The sequence below is a fragment of the Sinocyclocheilus rhinocerous genome, unplaced genomic scaffold (assembly GCF_001515625.1).
Source record: "Sinocyclocheilus rhinocerous isolate Xijiao unplaced genomic scaffold, SAMN03320098_v1.1 scaffold2120, whole genome shotgun sequence".
In the NCBI taxonomy this organism is placed as follows: Eukaryota; Metazoa; Chordata; class Actinopteri; order Cypriniformes; family Cyprinidae; genus Sinocyclocheilus; species Sinocyclocheilus rhinocerous.
In genome coordinates this window covers 357605-373141 of record NW_015630026.1, presented here as the reverse complement: position 1 = coordinate 373141, position 15537 = coordinate 357605, and the positions used below count along the sequence as shown (strand labels likewise).

The window sequence follows — 15537 nt, the reverse complement described above, 5'->3', positions numbered from 1 at the left end:
GCTGGAGACTAAATGTTTCCTGATGGTTTCACACCTAATTCTTCACATTAATTCTTAAATCTTTTGCAGTTAACATTCTTCTCCACCTGTTTTTTTCTGACCCCGCTGACCCAATGAGCATTTTGCTGTCCAATGGTCATGTCTTAACTTTGCAATTTCTGTATTGCATTAGTTTTGAATATTTCACATGGGGATTTAATAATTTTTGACTTTTCAGTCTGAGTTAAAACACTTTTTTGGCTCATTTTATCTGTAAAAGAAAACGTGCCTAATAATTCTGCACACCTGAATATTGATATTTAGTGAATACCGAGTTTTTCACTTCCAGCCTTCATGGACAATTATATATCACTTATAAATGATTAAATACAAAATTATTAGCAGTTATTAAGATTGATGTGGTTTGGAATTGGTCAAATGTGCTTGGACATTTTACATTTTAGACACGTGTGTGTGTGTGTGTGTGTGTGTGTGTGTGTGTGTGTGAATCAGTAATAAATGTCAAATAAATGTAAATAAATATAAAGAATCTTTAAAAAAAAATGAATCACTGTTTCCACAAAAATATTAAGCAGCACAGTGTTAATAATATAGGAAATGTTTCTTGAGAGCCAAAACAGCATATAAGAATGATTTCTGAAAGATCATGTGGCACTAAAGAGAGTAATGGATGCTAACAATTCAGCTTTGCCATCACAGGAATTACATTGTAAAATATATTAAAATAGAAAACAGTAACAACATGTTACTGTAATTATAGTGATACTATTTTACAGTATTACTGTTTTACTGTCTTTTTGAGTAAATGCTTGCTCATTTTAAGTAGTTTTACTTTTTAAAAAATATTAAATTATAAATTAATTATTTTTAAAACTAATCTTAATTATTTAATATTTATATATAATACATTTTTACTATGTTTAATGTACAAAGTGGCCCAAATGGAAGTGGCTTATTTTTTTATTTTAGTTTTTTTGCATAGTTTTGGTTTGCCTTGAATTGATTTCTGGAGAAAAGAAGATCTTTACAATCTTTTATTATTAGTCCAGAATCCTTCACACTAAATAACGAAGGTGTCAGTGTACCTTTATGATAAAGAACATCACCCATCATACTTGTTCAGACTTGTAGTTGCTTTGAAGCATTTTTTTATTTTTTTATTTGACACTTTTTTGTCATTTTTTATTTGTTTCTATGTCTTGCTTTTGATAGGTCCATCAACAATATAAACTACCATCTTAACACTCTCACAAGCCATTCCACTGCCAGCGAAAAGCTTCGTGAGGTGTAACGCCTGATTAAAGGAATAATTCTCAATTATTGTGCGAAATAAAGCCAGCGAGCCTTGACCCGAGAGTGATTCAAAGTCTCCATCAAGACTCTGCTTTTACTTCAGATTCTATTAGTTACTACACAATATTCTGTGAGATCAGGGGCTTTTAGAGTCTCTCTTTTTTTTTTTAATCTCCCGCTCTTCCTCTCCAGAGGTTGATTTGAATGAAACATAAGTGAATAAAAGCCGACCCGAGGCTGCTCGGCGCTTCACAGAACCCTCCTTGTTCATTTGGAGGTGTTTTACATCTGATCTTACATTTAGATGGTGGTGTTAATTATTTTTTTCTATTTTCTCTCAGAGCTTTTTATGATACTTTTTTTGTTTGTTTTGTATTAGTTTGGCCGTAATTAACCATGAAGCCAGGGTCAACCCTCTAAGCAGGTGTCAATTAGCTTAGCAAATGAGCAGAATTAAAAACTTTGGCAATTAAAATAATGAAAATGATCAAGGTAAGGCTCCTTTTCACTACTTTCCACAGAAGAACATGTAGAAATAAGATGGTTTTTATAGTCATTTTCTGTCACTAATGTCTAATCTATGTATTCAACTCTTAAAAACATTTCAAAATCGTGGCTTTGCTAAATTTGCCTCACTGAAATATGTTCATGCATTTAGTGAGATTATAAGAGCCACAATGGACGCCAACGCTTTTGTCAAAATGATTTTCATTGCATTTAATCATCAAATCACATGAACTGCAGTAACTCAGAATTTTTTCTGATTTGATGCAAATGACGGTAGTATGATTTAATGATTTTAGGTTTCCACTCTTGTGCACTTACATTCCTTATAATAGCCCTTTTCATAGACCATATATTATACTCAATAAAAGAGAAAGTTCTCATATTAAATATTTGTGTTGCAGGGGGATAATGGTGGGATGATGACAATGTCTAACCTGACGCATAAAGTGTCTCGTGAGGACAACGGTCTTTTTCTGACTTGTGAGGCGTTCAGCAAAGGCACCCGCTTCTCTAGGGTTCGTTCTGAAGAGCTCAACGTTTACTGTGAGTGACCGCTAGCATTTTTAGCTAACATTTAGGTAGAATGATCCCTGATAAATCAGGTTAAGCAACAAGTAGTTGCTTAACTACTAAGGTCATAGGTTTGATTCACAGAAACTTCATTTTTTTAAAAGACATTTTCAACATGGATGCATTAGATTTGTAGAAAAGTGACAATAAAGACATTTAAGATATCACAAAAGATTTCTATTTCAAATAAATGATGTTCTTTTGAACGTTCTATTCATCGTAGGATCCTGAAACAAAAATATATTACAGTTTCCACAAAAATGTTAAGCAGCACGACTGTTTTCAACATTGATTATAATAAGAAATGTTTCTTGTGCAGCAAATCAGCATATTTGAATAATTTCTGAAGAATCATGTGACACTGAAGACTCGAGTAATGATGCTGAAAATTTGAAACTGAAGCTTTGCGTCACAGGAATAAATTACATTTTTAAATATATTAAAAAAGAAAAGTTTTTTTTAAATTGTAATAATATTTCACAATATTACTGTTTTTATTGTATTTTTAATTGAATAAATGCAAACTTGGTGAGTGTGAGAAATTTCTTTCAAAAATATTTAACAAATCTTACCGATCCTAAACTTTTGAACGATAGTGTATGTTGAGAAAAATGTATACCTTTAACCTGTTGTAATTGAATCAAAGCTTATCTAAAATAAATGCAAATGTAATAATGTGTTTGTTTGCAAATGTCTCCGCAATGTACTGATATTTGAATTGCCCGTTGATGCCTGTTCCTCTTATCCCATTTGTTTTTTCTTAGATCCTCCTCTGAAGGTGTGGTTAGATGCTCCTCCACCGAACGTCTTCTTACACTCTGGTACAACTCTTCGTTTGGTCTGTTTCTCCAGTGGTGGGAATCCCACAGGTCAGCTGGTCTGGTTGAAGGTGTGTAGTGGTATGAACGTTTTTTCATGACAGTTACAAATATGTTTTGTTGCAGTAGGTCTTCCATTAAATAATCCTCCATGTCTGTGTGTGAACTACAGAACAATAAAGTCGTGCAGACTGCATCGAAGCATGTGTATTCACAGCGTGGTGTGTCACGAGAGCTGCATCTCATCCTCCAGCCCAGCGACAATCTGACCACCTACCGCTGCAACTCCTACTACAAAGCCAATAAAGTTCTGACCGCCCAGACCAAACTCAGGGTTCTGTGTATGTTTCTAAAACCCACACACACACACACCATACTGTGATGGGAAACCACTCATTTTGGTGTACTTCTTTACTCTTCTCAACTTTGTTAGTTGCCAGTTAATACATACCTTGTCACTCATCAAAGACGTCATTCAACAAATGATAGTACAATTTATATTTCCTGTATTTTCCTGTTAAACATGGTAATAGCATAATAAAACATCTTAATAAATAAATGGAGCATGTTTTGCTGTGCATTTGAATTTAAATTGCACAACAAAGAAAGCTATAAAATAGCTAACAAGACATTTTCGTAATTATTAAAATATACACTACAGTTTAAAAGTTTGGGGTTAGTAAGGTGTTTTTTTTAATACATTTATAAGGCTGTATGAAATTTATCAAACCGTAAAGACATTTATAATTTTACATAAGATTTATAATATATTCAATGAAATGTTCAAAATTCCTTTGAACTTTGTTCATCAAAGAATCCTGAAAAAAAAAAAAAAAATTGCGATTTCCACAAAAATATAAAGCAGTACAGCCGTTTTAAAATTGATAATAGTTAGAAATGTTTCTTGAGCAGCAAATCAGCATATTAGAATGATTTCTGCAGGATCATGTGACACTGAAGACTGGAGTAATGGCGCATGGAATAAAATGACATTTTATCATATAAAACATCTATTTTGAATTGAAATAATATTTCACAGTATTACAGTTTTTGAAGAATTTTTTTGATCAAATAAAATAAAATATATACAGCCTTGGTGAGCATAAAATGGCTTAGCGTCCCCAAACATTTAAATGGTGCTTTAAATTTATCATATTTTTTGGTGCATTTAAATTTAAATAGTACCAAAAAATAAATAAATAAATAAAAACACATCAGTGAATATAAAAAAATATAATGATATATTATATCTTTATATATGTATAACATGTTGTTATATATTTATATTTTTTGAATTATTTTATTGCATTATTTGTTCAAAATGCTAAAAGTGTTCAACAAGTACAACTATTTAATGTGTGCAGCGAGCATAAAAGTTTCTTAATAAAGAATCTATGAATCCTAATATCCTCATCAATCATGTATGGGGTGTTAATGGATAGGGTTAGAACTGTTTTGTTTGAGAGTTTGGATGAAAGTATCTGGTTTCTTGGATGAAAGTAAATGACTACTTTCACAATTTCTTTTGTGGATATGCCTTAGAATCAGTCACATTCTAATTAGTTGTTCTTGTTATTGTCTCTCAATCAGTTCCGGCAGTGAGTGTGAAAATCGTGGCCAAGCAGCAGGAGCTGCGCAGGGGTCAGATGCTGGACCTGGACTGCCTGGCTGGAAGCAGCAATCCCACTGCAAATATCAGCTGGAGTTTGGGCCCGTCATGTACTAAAACACTCCATTACACATCATAACACTCATGCACAAATACACACACACCCACAGCTAATACTGTATTACATAGTCCAGCACTCCCAAAGGGATTTTGCCGTCCGGCTGATTTATTCACATCAACAGACTGCAGAGAATTGCCCCTTGGTCCACAAAACACAGGCAAATACATGTGCATTTCAGGTGAATTTGGCTCCAAAATTACCCAGGTCGTTTTTAATGCTGAGAAGTGTGCAATAGTTGTTGACGTCTGATGTGTATCTGCACAAAAAGAGCAGAATTTGTGCAGGAGGGCTCAATAAAAGCTCTTTGGAGAAGCAGGAAAGTGTGAAATGTTTGCAAAGGCTGATGGGAAGTTTGGCAGTCCATCCCGAGACCTTTTTTAATGTGTGTCTCTATTAGGTTTCGACTGGCAGCCGGTGATCACTAAGTCATTAGCTAGTGTCTCTAGCACTGTCAATATGTGGCCAGTTGAAGGAAAAAACTTTACGGCTATTGTGAGCAGATCAGTTGTAGTTTTTTTACCAGCTAAGCCAAACGTTATGGCTCAGCTTTTATTTCTAAAGAAATTCAGCTATAAAACTAGTGTGTTTGTGAGCGGAGGAGTGGTCTGCTTCGAGTTTTATAGGTTTTCAGTTTTGTCGGATGGTCCCTGCGGGGCCCTAACGCATGTCGGGCAAACAAAAAGATTTCACAGCAGGTGAATGCTGTTACTGTGAAGGCCTTTATCGAATATTCATAGTCTATTTTTGCGATGTTACTCCAAGGGGAGGTTTTTGAAGTTGTTCTTCTTTTATAAAACGTCCATGTGAAATAACATTGTAAATTCTCATGTCTTTTATGAAGCTTGATTTTCTTTTCTTTCTCTCTCTCTTTCTCAGGCTGAAGGGAGTTGACCAGGCTCCTGACGAGGCTGAATTTGGCGGGATGTCCCGAACCAGTAAGCTGTCCCTCACTCTTGAGTTCCATCACTGGAAGAAAAGGATCACCTGTCAGGCCTTCAGTAACGTGCTGTCCGAGGGTGTCAACAACTTCTACACTCTCAATGTGCTCTGTGAGTTTTCTGAACATGAATGTGGACTGTCAACTGACAACAAAACATTATTTAATCAAGTTAATCTATATTATTAAACATAAGCCATTTTACAAATGATTTTGTCAGCCTTTGCACTATTTATTTATATATTTATTAATTTATTTTGGGAGATTTATTTATTTAATTTATGGTTAGTATGCGGTAATAAATAAATTAGTGAATTATTACTATTTATTCCATGGTCTGTCTGAATACTGGATTCTGATTGGCTGGCAGGTATGCAGTAAAACCGTTTAATGCACAGGTAGTTCCAAGTCAGTTTAATCACCGTTCTATATTATTGTGTTGCTTTAATGTGCACACAAACCCACACACATCTTTCGCACACACACACACACACACACAGAGAGAGAGAGAGAGGTCGGAGATCGCAGATTGCGCTGCGCACACACATAAACTTGATGTCAACGCTTTCCCGCGATTTTTATTAATAAAATAGCCTAGATTGCTAAATTATAATCCTCAGCGACGAGGTGATAAAATTGCTGTTTTTGAAGTAATTAATTGTTTCTTTCTCTCTCTCTCTCTCTCTCTCTCTCTCTCGATCAATAATGAATTGAAATAAATGCTATAATTCATTCAAATAAATGTGATCTTACCACACTATTTAATCTGTCTCTTTCTTTCTTTCTTTCTTTCTTTCTTTTCTTTCATATTCTGCATTACCACACAAATTAAATTATTTATATATTCATGTATTTATTTATTTATAATGGTATAATTATTTATTTATTAATAAATGCATAAAATTAATTTATGTAAAAAATGTTATTGTTATCTTATTGTTTCATATATGCCATGAATGAATTATAAAATATAAAAAATAACCATCTTTTTCTTTCTTTCTTTCTTTCTCTTTCTTTCTTTCTTTCTTTCTTTCAATCATTCCATTAATTACTTGCTAATTTATGTTATTTTTAACTAGTGTGTTATTTTTAAACATTCATTGATAGTAGTTTTATCATGGGTTTGGTTGCTGTAGCTTTCTGGAATAAAAAATTCAGGTTATTTTGATCTGGCAAGTATTCTGATGTATGTTTGAATGAGTCTATACCTCCTAACGTGTATGGCGAGTGTGTGGTGTGATGTGTGTATTTCTGTGTGTGTATGTGTGTCTTTGTGTCTGCAATGATTATGGTTTGACTTTGATGTTGTTTTGTCTGATCCAGCCAGCCACCTCTTTAAAGCCTGACACGCTTTGTGAGCATGACGAAATGTCATTGTGTGTGTGTGTGAGTGCACACACTCTTTGTCGGTTTCAAAACCTCCACAGTTTGTAATTTAAATATCTGTCTGTGTAAGAACAGGCAATTAATTATCACTTTGCCTGCTTTATTGTCTTATATTAAGATTATATTTCATCTTTCACTTTCTTAGTGTGTGTGTGTGTGTGTGTGTATTTGAGCTTGTGTGTGTGTGTCTGCTTGTAGATGTAAGCAAATCGTTTGTGTTAAAATCTGCATTTGAATCCTCATTCGCTCTGAAATGACACAACGTAAATTAATGAGACAAAGACACAGAAGCTCCCCAGAGAGATCAACAGCACAATAAATCATACGCCTTATTCACAACAGACCAGTGCGGCGTCAGACGTTAGAGAGGAAAACGACTCAAAATCTGCTGCTTTCTTCAATCAATTCTCATAAATATGATGCAAAATTAACTTTTTGCCACATGTGAACTAATACAATTTTACTAGAACTCAGAACGTGTGTGTGTGTGTGTTTGAACCCTTTCCAACAATGACTGTATGATTTTGAGATCCATCTTTTTACACTGAGGACAGCTGAGGGACTCATATGCAACTATTACAGAAGGTTCAAACGCTCACTGATGCTGCAGAAGGAAAAACCATGCATTAAGAGCCGGGGGGTGAAAACTTTTTGAATTTGAAGATCAGGGTAAATGTAACTTATTTTGTATTCTGGGAAACATGTCACTATCTTCTGTAGCTTCTGAAGGGCAGTACTAAATGCAAAAATATGATATTTAGGCAAAATAAGAAAAATGTATACATCTTCATTCTGTTCAAAAGTTTTCAAAAGTAACCCCCCCCCCCACCCTGTTTATTAGTGGTCTACTTATAAAGCACATATTCTGCATGACCATGTTCTATATCTCTAATCCTACCCAATACATAAACTTAACTACCCTACCTACTATTAATAACCAGCAAATTACAAGTTTATTGAGGTAAAAGTCATAGTTAATGGTTTGTTCATAGCGAGAATTGGACCTTAAAATAAAGTGTGACCATATGTATATGTAATATGTATGTATGCATGTAAAATGTGTTATTTAATATTTTAAATATATAAGAATGTTTGCCAAGGAAAATGATTCAATATTAAAATATTGAAAAGATTTTAGTTGAATTTATGAATAAATTATAAAATGAAATGTAAATGTTTGCATCTCTGTAATTCATGGGGTGTTAATGTCAGTGCGGAGTAAGTGTTAGTCTTTAATTAGAATTGCTAATGTATTATGTATTTATTTGTTAGATATGTTGCTTACATACAGTATGGTGTAACAAGCAGTTTGCTTTGTGTGACTGTTGTGTTCATTGTCAAGTTTAGAAATATGTTTGCTTACATATTAGCACCTTGAATGTGATGTATCTGTGTGCGTCACTGTGTGAAATTCAGTTCCTCTGGAGTTTTCGGATGAGCAGCCCGATCAGGTCCAGGTCATTGAGGATGAAACCACCGCGCTTCCTGTCGAAGTCTTGGCCAATCCGGACGAAATCACCTGCGAGTGGATTTTTCAGGGCGAGAAGCTCGTGAAAGGTAGCAGACAGCACTACATGACATTACGAGCCGTGTCACCCTCACAGGAGCTCTAAACACTCAAACAGACGTAAACACACATTGCCATATGCATTCTGAATAAAACATCGATGGGTTCTGGCACTGCAGCTTGACAGATGTGATCTCGTGCTAATGTATGCAGCCTAAATGAACGTCGCTGTCGCTCTGAATGCGACACAGCGCTTCCGGTCTTCATCTTCATGTTGAAAGCTTCCCAGCAGTCTTGTGTCGAGGTCCCTGCGGTATTCCTCCAAAGAGGTTTCTCTGGGAGAAGGGTTTTAGCAGAAAAGACAGCTGTTTCAGTCTGTGTGTATATATGTGCAGCAGTTCACATTTTGTTTGGTTTTGTGGATTTGTATTGTCACAGCTCTGTGATTGACCTGTTCTGTGTGGGTTGTGTCACGTCTCTGTATGTTTGTGACAGAAAGAGATCCCCGTTATCACTTCGACGACTGGACCCTGGAAATGGTCAACGTTTCTCGGCGAGACGGGGGTGATTACATCATAGAGTGTTCCAACGCTGAGGGGAAGAACCGCACAAAGCTCAAGCTGGATGTACAGTGTGAGGAACTCAAACTAACTCTGACACCTCAGCCTAACTAGGAGAGATTCAGCGAGTTTTGACATAGTGATAACACTCATTGCCTTCTCTAGTGCAGCTCAAGCAGATCTCGTCCCATTCGTCGATATTTGTGAAATCCCAAATCCCGGAAAATATGCATTGTAGTCCAAACGAATCGTTCGTTGTAGTTTTTGAAAAGTGATTTCTGTTAAATAAAATATCTCCTTTTGAAGTGGACTTTGAACTTTGTAACTTTGCAGATCTCAAACAGCAACATTACAGAATAACTAAAGTTGAAAAAGTGAAAAAGCATAATAGGACCCCTTTAACTAAAACTAAACCATAAAAATGTATTTTCATTACTTAAAATGTAAAATGAAAAAATTAATTATGATAATAATAATAATATACTTTTTAATATGTTCATATATCATTTTAAATGCTATATATATATATATATAATTTTTGTATTTTTTTTTCAGCTGGTTGCCCAGGCATTTTTTTAATTTTTGTTTAAGTTAAAGTACTAAAATAACTAAAACACCCGACAAAATGGCTAAACCTTTACTAAACTATAATTAAAACTAAAATTATTATACAAGTAAAATCTAATTCATAATATATATATATGTAATTATTGTAAGGGAAACAGGTCAATTTAGCTCAAAGGGAATCATTTATGATTTTATTGGGAATTTGGACAGAATCACGGTTTTACGGCTGATCACTGAGTCGGCCAGCGATTCATTGAACGAGCCGTATAAAATCAATTCTGCAATGGATATTAATATCCAAAGTATAGGGAAAACACTATTTATTAGCACAGTAACAAGATTGGCAGTTTAAGACATTAACTTTTAACTATTTTCAATATAAATAAGACTTTATTGGATAAATCTAAGACACATAAACTAGTCTAACACATAAACTCACACATTCATACAAGTTGCAGGAAGAGAGAAAGTGAACAAAGAATGAGTTTAAGAGAATGAAAATGTGAAATCCCAAGTTTATAGCAATATGTGCAATTGCATAGACCTGAACAACCATCAATCACTTAATTAACCCTCGAACTGAGTTCCTCAATGAGGTTAAAATTTATATTAAATGCAACAGTTCAGCTAGAATCTGGAATTACTTGCTTTGTCTGTGTCGGGGGGTTCCCTTTGTTGTCTTCCTTGCAGATATGGAGTTAAGCATTGGACTGATATTCGTTTATAATTCCTTTTGAGTTTATTTTGGTGCATCTACATGTGCCATTCTGTGAACATAAGGACATGTTCTGTGAAGACCCGAGAGGTTAAAAGGTCTCCTAAGGAATCTCAGTCTGGTTCTTGTCCTCTAGGTGGGGGGGGAAGTCAATCAAAAGAGCTCGTGAAGGTGATTACTATCATGGATTTACATGTGATGGTCATGCTGTGCATCTCTCTGACCATCAATCTTGCTTACTTGCCCCAAAATTGACAATCTCCTTCTTGATTTGTTCTTTTGTGTTAATGTTGCAAGCTGTTCTGTGAAAGAGTTGGTTGGTTAGGCTTGCTTCAGACTGGCTGGCGCTAGGATTACGAACATCCTGTCATCTTGGGCCTTTCTGTGGAGTTCGGCTCCTCGTGTTTCAGCCATGTTCTTGATCGAATCTTAAATTGTCTGATTCGGTCTGATACCCTACATTATCATTCATGTTTATTTTTTATTTAACTTTTCAGTTCAACTGATTTTTTAATAGTAATTATTTTGACTTTTCGACCCCTCTGTATATTTTAAAAAAGAAAGCAGGATTTAGTAAAGCAGGACTTGGAACCAATGAGATTTCACTGTGGGTGGAACTAACCAGTTTGATGTGACAAAAATAGGCACCCAAAATGTCTTGACACTGTTGACAGTCATGGCTGGATGGGAGACAAACTCATATTAGCATTAAAGATGACACAGAGTCAACATCTTTGCTAATAACCACTAATGCCACATGAATTGAAGACGTTAACATTTAACACAAATACTTAATATGTATAAATGCTTATTAATGTAATCAGGATGTGTGAAAAGCAAGGTTAAAATGCCATCAGTCAGGATAGTATGGATTTTTTTTCTCAGTGTAAATTACCACAAAAGTTGTGCCGCAAAGCCAATCTACGCTGTTCTCAATATTTGTACCACATACTTATTTGCCAATTCAAGCCCACACACAGACGTACACACACTTGAAAGTGAAATGAAGAAAAAGAGAGGGACACAGAGAGAGAGAAAAAGAAAGAAAGAGCACTCCCACTTCCTTAATGATTTAATAATAGCACTCCTTCAAATCTAGGCCTGCATGTTCCTGCAAATCCTTCTGCACTAATGGATCTCCACATCCTCATACAATAGCATCTGACAGTGCTAGATATTCATTATGTATGGGCCATTTGAATAGCTTTTACCAGTGGTGCTGTTTTCCATGTAGGCCCCCCTCTTTCTGCCCGTTAGGAACAATGCAGAGGAGGATTGTACACGCCAACACGCCAGAGATTACGCTGGTGGTAATGGCCCACTTGGTTGAGGATATGATCCTCCTGGGGGCAGGGTTGGAGATGAGGCAGAGGAGTTTGCTGTACGTGCCTGAGGAAACCATTTTAGGACCACTTTTCTAGGAACTTCAATGCAACTTCCCTGCTTATGAGGAAGGTCAAAGCAGTGCTATTTCATTTTTTAATCATACATTTTTACATGATGATAAATGATTTTTAATTTTGATACTTTCTCATTTTTTAGAAAACTTTTTTTCCAATATATTTTTGTTTTATTTTGATATGTTGATATTCGTTCTTAGTCAGAAGATTTGTATATATTATTTGTGTTAGTATTTTTTAGTGTGTATTTTATATGATAGGTATTTTTTTTGGTGCCTGAGGCAACCTACTTTAGGTCCAATTTTAATGATATTCAATACTAAATGTATTTTTGTTTTATAGTTATAATGCAGTTCTATATTTATACTATACTATATTTGCTGTATATTTATACAAAAGCAGTGATGTTTCATTATTTGTATTTTTAAATATCTGTATATATTATTTGTGTTAGTATTTTTTAGTGTGTATTTTATATGATAGGTATTTTTTTTGGTGCCTGAGGCAACCTACTTTAGGTCCAATTTTAATGATATTCAATACTAAATGTATTTTTGTTTTATAGTTATAATGCAGTTCTATATTTATACTATACTATATTTGCTGTATATTTATACAAAAGCAGTGATGTTTCATTATTTTTATTTTTAAATATCTGTTATATTTTTATTTTGATATTTTATAAAGGCAATGTTAATTCATAGCAAATGCACTATTTATTTGATTTCGTAATAAATATTTTGTTTTTACTGATGTTTTATAAATATTAATACATTTATTCATAGAAAAAGAATGTTTGATTTTATTTTTTTTTTAGTATTTTATTTTTTATTTTTCATCTTTTATTAGACAGACAGATAGATAGATAGATAGATAGATAGATAGATAGAATTAAAATATTGAATATAATATTTTGTTATAAATTTTAGTTATGAATGTTTTGTTTTAATGTTTTTTTTCTTCAGGTAAATGCAAGCTTTGATGAGTAAATGAAGTGTGGGAGTGCATAAAATAAAGAATTAGGCATTTAATTAATAGAAACCACTAAAGACAAATAAATGTTGGTGGTACAGCTCCATCTGGGTTTATTTATACATTAAAACAAGCAACAAATAGAAAGATGGCGCTGGGGCCATTTGGTTAAATTACGTCATGTAAATTGAGTTATGCAGCAAGTTATGGAAAAAACAGCATTGGTTTTAGTAGTGAAAACCTTATGAGGGTCACAGACTTACAGATATTGTGTAAAATTAGTCCTAATATACAGGTTTTATTGCACACCATAAAATAATTAGCCATACGTTTTCTCTGCCATCTCAACCCAATTCTTGATGTAAAAAGCTTATTTAAACTTCATTTATTGCTATTCCTGTACAAACTGAGACAGACAGACAGACAGATAGATAGATAGATAGATAGATAGAATTAAAATATTGATATTTTGTTATAAATTTTAGTTATGAATGTTTTGTTTTAATGTTTTTTTTCTTCAGGTAAATGCAAGCTTTGATGAGTAAATGAAGTGTGGGAGTGCATAAAATAAAGAATTAGGCATTTAATTAATAGAAACCACTAAAGACAAATAAATGTTGGTGGTACAGCTCCATCTGGGTTTATTTATACATTAAAACAAGCAACAAATAGAAAGATGGCGCTGGGGCCATTTGGTTAAATTACGTCATGTAAATTGAGTTATGCAGCAAGTTATGGAAAAAACAGCATTGGTTTTAGTAGTGAAAACCTTATGAGGGTCACAGACTTACAGATATTGTGTAAAATTAGTCCTAATATACAGGTTTTATTGCACACCATAAAATAATTAGCCATACGTTTTCTCTGCCATCTCAACCCAATTCTTGATGTAAAAAGCTTATTTAAACTTCATTTATTGCTATTCCTGTACAAACTGAGTGTGTTTATATGCAGTTATCTGTGAAACATTCTCACTAAGTATACACTTAGTTATTGAATGTAAGTTGTCTTATCAAGAATGCACATATTTCTGCTTCTATATTTGAAATAGAGGTTTATTAGAGCTCTGGGAGAAAGAACCTTTATTGCTAACCAGCCTAAATGTAATTAATATTGTCAAATTAATAGCAATTCTGTTATTGTATCAGTACCGATGATCTGTATAGGCCTTAGCTGGTCAGTGCAAGCATGTAGAAATGTCAGCAGTAATTGCTCAGCTATAAAAAATAGTTATGCATAGTTGAATGAAATCATCTTCTTAATGTTTTTTTTTTTTTAAATATCTGCTTTGCTTCCACAGATGTACTTCTTCATTAGTGTTCTCTGATCCCTTTTAATAATACAGTTATCCTGACAGAGTGTGACAGATACTTTTTGAGGGGGCGTTAATTCTGTAGCCTTTCGAGAGCGTTGTTAATTTGCCTCAGTAAGCATTACCTCTGTTCAGACATGTGCGGCCTGTGCTGTAGCAACAACGACTCCAAGACTTGTTTGCAACCAGCCACGGAGGAATACAGAAGGGTTTGAAATAACAGTGTTTCTGCTCTACACATAATAGGGACGACATTACAATAGACCTTGATTGTAAAGGCTTTCACACCCTGTGAATAATTCAAACAGGAAGTGCAGAGGCACACTGTATCAAGACTTAAACAAAGTCTGGCATCAACACATCTGAATTTAGAAAATCAAATGCCGCAAGTGAACTTTCCTTCAAAATCGTTTGCGCTGTCGTTGAAATTAGCTGAGGTGAAAATTGAACTGTCATGGCCCTGACAAATGGGAACACCACTTAAACGTGCTACAATTAGCACACGCTGCTATAGGCTGAATACCTAGTGAGCAAGATACCTAACCAACAAGATTTTTGTTCATGGGAATCCGTAAATTCTCACATGTAGCACACCTTGACTGGAATCTGTAAAAAAAAAATTATAAATATTGTTGGCTTAACCTTAAGTAACCTAAAAATTTTGACTTCATTGAAACAAAAAAATTTAATTGATAGGAAAAAGGGACTTATTTAATTAACAGAAACTCAAAGTATTATGTTCCCTTTCAGTCGGTCACTATGAGTCACGTCGTGACCGACGAATTGGGATCTCGCTTAGAGAGACCAATCCACTTCAAGTGTAAACTAAACGAGCCAATGCACATTGGCATGCGATAATTGCATCCAGCTGCCGCTGATCACAGCGTGAGCATAAAAAGGCAGCCAGTGCAACGCATACCAGCTTTTCGCTTCGGAGCCGAGCGACAACATCGTTCTGCTCCTACCAACTGCTTAGTGTGTGACGAGTTTAGCGCGCTCTAGGGAGTTTCTTGTGTTGGCGGACGGCGCTTCAGCGGTGGTCATTCCTGTGTCAAGTGGGTTGCGCACTTCAGGCTGCACTACCCCGTCATGCTGCAAGCGGCCATTTCCCCTGTGCGTCTCATCACCTAAAAGAGCATTTCCCTGAAAGAGCCTATTTCTCTAAAAGAGCTTACACGGGTGCGTCTTTGTAAAGATGACGGTTCGTCTTTTTAAACATTCCGTTTCACCCATGCGTTTCTGGATGCGGACGTTACCTGGCGC

At 34.7% G+C, this 15537-nt stretch overlaps 1 pseudogene; it reads left to right on the top strand.

Annotated features, from left to right (window-relative positions):
• LOC107739782 (nephrin-like) overlaps positions 1 to 15537 on the top strand; it is an 81170-nt pseudogene that overhangs the window by 35227 nt on the left and 30406 nt on the right.